We start from the raw sequence: 10,282 nt of genomic DNA, 5'->3' as shown, positions 1-10,282 counted from the left end.
TGTCTTACAAGGAATAGAGTTCAATTCTGGACCTCAAGTGCTATCTATGTGGAGTCTGTATGATATCCCTGGATTTATGTGAGTTTTTGCTGGGTCATCCTCCCATAGTCCAAAGATATACTGGTAGGTTAATTTACTTTTGGGAAAGCTGGCTATGGTGTGAGTGTGTGGGTTTGTCTCTGTGCCATGCTCCCCCATAACTTTGAATTGGATGAGACGATTAGAAAATGGATGGATGGGATGCTGGAATAGAGCAATTAGTGTGTGTTAAACATATCAAGATAATTTACCAAAAGCAGCAAGCATTGATGAATGTTTCACTTTGAAGAATTTATCAGGCATGCAATCATCTGCAGTTCTTTCAGATCATACTGATATTTACCTTTCTTAGACAATTAATGTGTCAGATGAAAACATCAATATAAATGAAAACAATTATTTTAGAAAAATAGTCCTTCAAAAATGTATTTAATGAGAGTGATTACAACAATAACGAACAATATAGTTGTCTGTGAATTCGTCTTTAAAAATTGAGAAGTGAATTTTTACTTCCAGTTGATTGTAAGGCGTTTAAGAGGGAAGCATCTTGTTTTTTTACTTTCTCTGCTCCAGCATTTATTTTTCAGGTTTGTAAACTCACATTACCACTGTAATATATAAGACACAAGTGCCATAATCCATGAAACAATAATGTATTTTTTAATAGTTTCTTTAAAATGTCACCTGAACACAGATCTTGGACTAATGAGTGAAAATAAAACAATAAAATAGATATAGAAATATTTTGTCTGGAAAAATAAAAATACTTCTTTGTTATGTGATTATTTATATACAGACATATGAGTACATTTGTCCTGGCTTTTAGAATGGCCTATCTGCAATATAGATTTTAAGCACTATATAATATTTTTCAATGTGTCCACATTCATGGGAGTGATATTATCATGGGATTTATATTTTTTCTTTAATAAAAACCTGTGCAAGAAAAAATGAAATTCAGCTTAAGCTTTCCTATGTTTATGCTTTTGCTTATGTCCTTGATGGGTAAAATAGTTTGAAAATTCAAGACAAACTAATGACAACATTGCGTCTTCTTGTTCCGATAAAAAGTATTTTGATGTGTTTTAAAGAAGATATTTTCTAATTTATAGGGTTATTTTTAAAGCTTGACCTTTAAGCCTATTAATGGGCTAAAAAAGAGTAGGATGTAATAGAGAAGAAGGGTTCCCTGACACCTATTAGACACAACAAATGTCTTTTATAAAAATGACTTTTTATATAGAAATGTCACTTTACCCTGGGAATGGAGCAAACCCCACAGATTTTAAAATTGTATTGTATGTGCCTTAAACAGTCGAGGAGTTGGCCAGGACTTCTGCCTAGATGTGCCATCTGTGGTAATTGCCATCATCTTCTTCGGGGACATATCTAGCTAATTATATCTACAGCCACTGTTTCGATATAATTCTTTGGTACAGCCCAGCAGCTCAGTTCCTGTTACTGAAGATATGAGTTCCTGTTACTATTATCACCAGGGACATGACAAACTAATCCAGCTCCCATCCCTAGTCTTCAGCTACACCTCTGCTGGTGCTTGAATACAAAAACATGGAAAGACCACATCACAGAGAGTCAGAGAGTTGGCCCAGCTGTAACTTCTTTCACCACTGTCTTGCCAATTTTCCCTTCAGCAGGGCAGTCCTCATTTAATAATAATCATTTATACCCCTACTCTTTTCGAGAAGCGCCCTGGGATTTTTAATGACCACAGAAAGTCAGGACCTCGGTTTTACATCTCATCCAAAGGACTCACCAGCTCTGGCAGATGGACTGGAGATGTTGCAGATCCATTACAGCCTTCTAGCTGAAATGTAGGACTCTCCGCCTGTTGTGTCTTTGCTCTCCATGAGGTTTTAGCACCTTTCCTGTCTTGTCACCCCTTAGGAAATTCTATGTAAATGTGTCATGCACTGATGGGATTTGATCACAGCTGCTCTCAGTCAGTCTGTCAGCAAATAATTCTGTTATGCCAAATGACCAGGTCTCTGAAAGTCAGCTGTTTGCAGATTACTAAAATCAGAATAATAAGATTGCTTATAATAGATGTTATTACATAATCCTGTTGTTATTATTAGCTAATATGAGCTCAGTTACTCTTGTAAACTTCTGGTGCTCCTGCTACTACTTGTTTGGTTTCTCACTGAATCTTTCACAGATTCAAAGCACTTCATGATAACTGAAGTGAGTACAATGTGGCAGTAGTCATTCAGGCAGCTGACTCTGGGATCCTTAGGAACAGGGACAATGGTGGTTTTCTTAAAGCAGGATGGAACTATAGACTGAGCTAGAGAAAGATTGAATGTCCGAGAAGACATCTGCCAACTGGTCTGCAAATGCCTTCAGAACATGGCCAGGGATAGCATCAGGGCCAGGAGCCTTGTGTGGATTGGTCTTTTTAAAAAATTTACACACATCTACTCTGGGCATGATCAGTGGGTGTTCGACCTGGATTTCTGGAATCCTCCTGGCTAGGTCTGTGTTACTGACCTTAAACCGAGCAAAGAATGAATTTAGTTCATCAGGAAGAGAGGCAGACTGTTGTCTGATATAGCTGGGTTGCGCTTTGTAGTCTGTAATGGTGTGTATACCATTCCATATGTTTCGTGTGTTGCAGCTGTGATAATATGACTAATTTAACTCTATAGTTGTATTAAACTATTTTGATGGCTTTCCCAAGGTCAGGAAATAGAAAAAAATAGAGTTTTTGTATCTATCCATATTGCCAGAATTGAAAGCAGCTGTCCTCGCTGTATGTTTGATACGTATCTCACCATTTACCCACGGTTTTTGATTTGGGTATGTGCGACCAGTAATCCTGGGAACCACGTCTTCAATGCACTTATTGATGTAGCCAGTAACATACAGGTTGATATTATTTCTGGCAGCTTCACGGAAGATCTGCCTGACAGTGGTAGCAAAACAGTGACTTAATTTAGAATCTGATTCATCCGACCAATGTTGAATGGTTCTTAACACTGGCCTCTCCTGTTTACAAGCTTCAGTTACAAGCTAACTGAAGTTAATCAAGTGTGAACCTGGCCAGTACCTAGATGGGAGACCTGGATGCTGCTGGAAGAGTTGTTAGTGGGACCACTCACCTGTTGTCTGTATGGGACCTAATTCCCCAGTAAAGTGATGGAGACACTATGCTGTAAAAAAAGGAGCTGTTTTTCAGATGAGATGTAAAATCAAGGTGAAGGAGCCTTTTTTCATTGTCTTCACAAAATATATTTGGGATGATTTTATCTCTGGCTGATCTGGGGTGGACTTGGTGCAGAAGAAACTGGACTTGTCCCAAGCTTCCTCTCCACTCAAAGAATAAATTAACACATTTTGGCTTTCAAGAATTGACTAACAGAGCCAAGCTGCCGCAGTTTTTGGAACAAGTGCAATCAGTTGGAATGGAAATGGCAGAAGTGGCTTCTCATGTTTTAAAAATGATGCAAAATTTGAATGTCGATACAATTACTTAGTAATAGTAATTTAGTATTCAGCCACTTATTTCTAAGTTAGGCAATTCTTATCTCCAATTGTTTGAGCAAACAATAGGCACACAAAAGATCCTGAACAAGCATGCAACTACAATAAGTTGGAAAATCTAGAGATCAAAGTGTAGCAGTGAGGCTTAATAATAAGACAGAATTAAGTGTTTCTGAGCTTTCCCAAATTAGGCCTCATTTCTCTGTTCATCTCTGTGGTGCAGCCACAGAGAAACCATTCATGCAAGGTGATTTAAGGTCCAAGGACAGCTCCCAAAGGGGGATGCACTTAGCTAAGCCTGGCTATCATGATCAATGGTCACCCATTGGCGCCTATCTGTCTAGGGAGTGCCAGTTGGACATCTGGACTGCATTACTAAGTGTCAGGACTAAGTGACTCATATCTCACCTTGATCAACCAATCAGGGACTGGTAGGGCCGAGTAACCCACGTGGGACTCTGATGCCCATGGAACTTTCAGCCAATCAATGAGCTGAAGTTCCTCCAGGTAAAAACAGGCAACACAAGATTCAGACTGAGATTCAGATCCAACAATTCTAGAAGGAATTCAAAGGAGAATCCCAAGGGCAGGACATTCTCGCAGCGCGCCTCCTGACCATCCTGAGACTCAGCCCGGACAACCACGGAACGGCCAGTGTGTCCGAGTGCCAGAACTTTCCTTTGTTCTAAGAGTCTAGAGTGGAGGTTGCCAGAGAGTAACCAGCAGCAGGCCTCGTGAACAGGTCGGAACTGTGGAAAGCTGAATCACTATTCAGAACTAGCTCTTCATCAGGAACGAACCGGTCCTCTTCCTGACTTGCTGGGACCCACAGTCATCTTTTCTCCTGTGCACAAACTTTGCTAATTAAAGCCAACACTGAGCATCAGCAGCGCACCGTCGCAAGCCGCACATCACAGCCTGGCACGGAGCCAGAGAGCGCGGATTGGACAGCAACAGCCTGCAACTGTTTCTTTGTGCCCGCAGGAGATCTGAATCCCCAGAGATTGGATGAGTATTCAACTTCAATGCATTACAGCTCAAGAATTCAATTGTTATCCCAACCAGTTGATATCAATTTAATTCCTAAGAGTTATGTACTTGTTTCGAGTATCTAATGTAGAAGTTATAACCAAGTTCATTTATGAAACGGTCTTAATGAATGATATACTGAACGTATGTCCTCTTGATATATGTAACACTTCGTAACTGATTGAATATATATCTTTTGTATTCTGATAACCCTCTCGATAAGATCTGTTAGTTTAAGGCATATTCTATGTATTAATAAATGTATCCTCGTGTATTAGTACCTGTGTGTGTGCGTTGTTTGAGTTATGTCGCATGGTTGGACTCTAAAGCCATCAAAAGAATCAACTTTGTGATTTACTGCCACAATTAATAATTGTCTCAGTAAATGCCCAAACCCTACAGAACTGGTGCCTTCAGAGAGCCACTATGATTACATATTTGGCGTCCCTGAACCGGTTTAATCTACAAAATAAATCAAGCTTGTGTATATTTATATTTCTGAGGCCAAAGTGCTCTTTGACCAACAATTAGCGTAGTTTATCAGATACATAAAAGCTCCATCCAAGCATAATACAGACTTGTCAGAAGCAGTGTGCTTTTTATGTCTCAGTGTCCAGTTTTTGTACTGAAATGATTCTTGAACTAATCTTGTCACTAAAGACTTGTACTTTATATATAATTAAAGTAGAATTGCAACTCTATTTTTATAATATAATGATGACAGTATTGTATTATAGTTCTGATTTGAATCCAATAGAGAATCTGTGGCAATTGCCTGCCATTGAAATGTACAGTTTTGTAGTATTACTGTATGTTATTGGTGACAGTCAAGGTTATCAGAAGGGGTTGTTGGTGTTTGAAAGGTAAATTATTTAGCTGATAATTCTCCTAATAACAATAAGGAATGAGAAATTGGAATGTTTGCTCTCCACAAGTGTAGATATTTTTTAAAGTAATTTCTGTCCAAAAATGCTTAGATTGGTGGGCTGAACCAAGTTGCATGAAGGTAATCATCAAGATTTAGGTTGCAGGTAAATAACATAGTTAACCTTATTTTATATATTCTGTGTTCAGTCATATTGTATATACTCTAGGATTGTTGGTGAAGGTAGTTTTACTAAAACTAAAACTAAAAATAGAAGACAGAAAGTAGTATCTTTTTCTGACAAGATTGTGGACAGTTTTGAAATAGGTTTCTTTTACTTCAATAAACAGTAGATATTATTTCTTCCAGTAATGGAGGTGGATGAAGGTTGTTGTTTTCAAGAGATGACTTTGGTTTGTATTGTTTTAATTTGGAGATATTGCAAAGAACTTTCTGATTTACTGAATAGGTTTAGGAAATGGAATCAATGCACAGTTTTTAAAAACATGCTCTAAGTAAATAATTCCTTTTAATTTCCGTTAGTCAAAGTTTTCTTATTGAAATCTGGGTTATGTCAATTATTTTCATTACTGTTATATATGATGATATTGATATAGTGTGATATTATTAATTTTCAAAGGAACAAGTAATAGGTTTATTCCATGCTGAAAAAAAGAAGAAAGAGAACACAATGTTTCGGCCGTGGATCCTTCTTCAAGTGTGAAAGCCTTCTTGACACCTGAAGAAGGCTCCACAGCCGAAACGTTGTGTTCTCTTTCTTCTTTTTTTCAGCATGGAATAAACCTATTACTTGTTCCTTTGCAGCCTACGCATGCTGACGCAGCTATCCACCTGAATTATTAATTTTCTACTAGGTTGTCAAAATTGTTGAAACAAATTTGATTTTTTTAATTGTTTGGCTAAGAAGTGATAAAACATTAATAGAAATGTCTCTACATTCTGATTGTACAGTTTCCAGACATTCATTAAGTTGGTAAAGGAGTTCATTAGCCAGAAAGTAGTACTGACAACATTGTACCAAGACCAATTGTTAAATAAAATAATTCATTTTAGATAGAATGTTCATTTTGCCTGAAGCTATCCAACCAATTCCAGCAGTTTAGATAAAATAGTTTTAAGAATTGGAGTAAAATAAAGATTAAATAACTTTGACAGATTAGTGGAATCTTGGTACCAAGGTATCATCCAGCATTCAATATTTTTTGTGTGAAAAAGTAAGTGCAAAAAAAGTAAGTTACAGTAGTTCTACCATCTCAATTAAGAGTGTGCAGAATCATGTGGCACCAAACATGTTCAAAAGATTAGTTGATCACCATGAAGTGATTCCACCTGTATTTAAAATCAGAAACTTTGTTAGTTTGGCCTAGGCACTAGGCTTATGGTAACATACTGCAACGTGCCTAGATCAAAATAAAAAAAAAGAAATGTGACAGTATTAGAGAAAGAATTGTAGTACAAAAAGGGTTAAAAATATGGAGTTCTTTATTCCACTGTAAAATAACCTAAAAATGGAAAACATTCAAGAGCATTGCAAATTTATCTAGGAGTGGCCTTCTCTTCATAATTTGACTATGATTTTCCTGGAAGTCTCAAAGAACCCCAGTGTTACATCCAGGGATCTGCAGGTATATTTTGTTTTGGTAAATGTCATGAGTCCATCTTTAGGAAAAGATTGAATAAGAATAGCTTTCATGGAAGGATAGACAGAAGGAAACTTATGCTTTCCAAAACAATCACCCCTAGTTTTAAGGGGGGATTACTGTTTATGTAAGGGAGCTTGGTCATTGCTAGGGCCTTCTATCTTGGGTGGTTAGCTTTGAAGTGAAGCGCACCTATATAATTTTTTGTGTGGAGTGTGGTGGTTGTGCTTCACTCTAAGTGATTTATGAGTGGTACTACTGTATTTTATTACTGTATGTGATTTAGAAGTTGTATTGGAAAGCTACTGTGAAACAATCAACCTAATGTGGCTTGCGCTATTTTAGTTTGCTCTTGTTTCCATTAAATAAATAGGAAATAATGCTTGTGTCTTGTTTTGTGGGGGCAAGAGACCCTTTAAGAGTGTTTAGAATAAAATTACAGGGATAAGGAAAAGGTTCCTCACCTATATTGAGGGCTTCAGATTACAGTGAATATATTTAAAACTTTAACAAGGGGGTACATTACATTATTTGTATTATTTATCATTGTACTTTTGCTATTCAAGATATATATTCTCCCTCCCTTACATATATCACAATTGAGAAGTTTAAAACATCTAGTAAAAAAATGGCTTAATTACTCTGTTCTTCTACTGACACACTCATTCAGGTGAACAATTTAATTAAAACTTGTTCTCCATTTCTATTACTGCATTACAATATGTGTAAATATATATCAATCCATTTTCTAATTGCTTTATTCAGTACAGGATTGAAGAGAAGCTGGAGACTATCCTGGCAAGCAAAAGGCACAAGGCAGTTCACACAATGGACAGGACACCAGTCCATCACAGGGCATGAAGACAAACAAGCACACACTCACACAAGGGCCAGATTTCCCAGAAGCCAATTAACCTGTGTATGTCTTTGGAGTGTGGGAGAAAACGTAAGCAAACACAGGGAGAACATACAATCTCCATGCAGATAGTACCACAGGAATTGAACCCAGTGCTCCAGTACTGCTGAGCACTGTCCCACTCATATACAGTATATGTAGTTATGCTACCGGTGGTAGGTCACCACATGCAATATATTTAGGTAGGTCCTTATCCAGCAAACATACAGTAAGTTTAATTGTGCAAGACTTACTGTACATCCACTAAAAATAAACTAAAAGAACACCCATATCTTCTTTGGGGTCCTGGTTATTACTTCATCCCTGTTGCTGTCTAATATGCTGAGCAGGTAGCTGCTTACTGGCATTATTAGGAATGGTAGAGTAAAAAGATCCTGTGCAGGGCTAAAAGGGATGTAGCAAAGTCCGCAGCACTAGGCAAAAATTCCAAATCCAATAAACGAGCAAAAAGTCCAAAAACCGGTAGAGAGCAGTAAAATGAGGCAAACAAATCCAAAGATGCCCGACGAGAGTGAGAAACCAGGAAACAGGTGAAGGTCAGTAATAATCCATGCTTCCAACAAATTTTGACCCAGGAAGGAAAATTCAATCAACTTGTCTGTTTATTACAAGTTTACAGTATGCTGACATTTGCCCGTAAAGTGTTTAGTTAAAGCATTTAAGGTTTTGATTTAAAATATTCACCTTTTAACAGCATCTTGAAAGTTTCAAACAAGGATGGGGCTTGAAAGAACTTTCCAACTGTCCATTATTGTTAATGGGGATATTCCCTGTTGTGAACAAATTAATATAGCAGCAATATTAACTGCAATGAGCATGCACAGAAAAAGCATTAACATCTTATCCAGTTACTTCACTAATCAGGTGTATTGCTTTGTTCTAGATATTGTAATTACAATTTAAATAGAACATTTTCACGGATGTCGGAAGGGACGAACCAAAGAATGGCAAGAGAGCGAAAAGACCCTATACGTAACAGCGAGACGGGGGTTAGCCCGGGCTCAGCTGTTCAGAAAATGCCGTATAGAAACCTATGCCCTCAGGTAGTCGACGTGGGGCGACCTGGTACTAGGAGGGTTTCAGGACATCCGAACGTCAATGCTGAGCGAAGGCAGAATGAAAGACCTGGAAATATATAGCCCCAGAGAGAGAGAAACACCGGAACCGGAAATGAGAGACATGTGTTGTGTATGTGTTTCTTCACCATTAATTATAAATAATTTAATTAAAAATAAGTTTACTATAACAACTCCAATAACAGCTTCAAAAACAGATGAATGGGACAGAAATTAATTCTAAAAGGCTAATTTCCACATTTGATATGGACTGATAAATAGTATTATGGTAACAGTACAAGTAATTAAAATAATTCCTTGTGAGATTTGTCAAAGTTTAAAATCTGATCCTTTGTAACAGTTTTGTTATGTACATGTATGTTTAATAAGAAGATTGATGATGTGTCTCAAGGAAGGCTTTCAGAGCAGATAATTAAAAATGATGACAAATTCCCCTTTATTACTTTAATTTTTCAAAATATGAGGATTGTGATACACAAATATGAACCCCCATAAGATGAAAATACGTTTTGTAATAAACATTGCAACAATGTTGTAATTCTTTTGTGACTGCAGAGCACTATGACATTTTTGGCAGCACAAATTTGTACTTACTCCAGGGGATGATGTCAAAACATTGTAACGGAACTCTGTATAATGACATTTGTATAACCTTGTAGTCACAGTACTAGCAAATGCTGTAGAATGACTACAACAAGGTTTGACTTCTCTTATGTGAAATGAAATGAATACACCATTACAAATTTGTAGACTCCAGGTTATGTTGCCAAATTTTGTAAAATAACATTGTAAAGTGACATTTACGTAACCAATAAAACAGATATAGATAATATAATGATAGGAACAAGTAATAGGTTTATTCCATGCTGAAAAAAAGAAGAAAGAGAACACAACGTTTCGGCCGTGGAGCCTTCTTCAGGTGTAACCTATTACTTGTTCCTTTGCAGCCTACGCATGCTGACGCAGCTACCCACCTGAACTAATATAATGATATATTGCTTTCATTTAAATAAAAAATAAAAAAAACATTCTATGATGTGCGGATGAAGTGTCCATGGCAGTTCCTGAAGTGCAACTAGGTTTTGCTAAAAAAGTGTTTCAGAAACACCTGTTTTCTTTCTCAGTGATTACAGTCAACCCTAACCCATAATGACTCATCGAAACATACAATAGATTGTCTTGGTTTCTAGGCATG

The sequence above is a fragment of the Lepisosteus oculatus genome, chromosome 7, assembly GCF_040954835.1.
Source record: "Lepisosteus oculatus isolate fLepOcu1 chromosome 7, fLepOcu1.hap2, whole genome shotgun sequence".
NCBI classification, from domain to species: Eukaryota; Metazoa; Chordata; class Actinopteri; order Semionotiformes; family Lepisosteidae; genus Lepisosteus; species Lepisosteus oculatus.
This window is presented reverse-complemented; position numbering follows the sequence as displayed.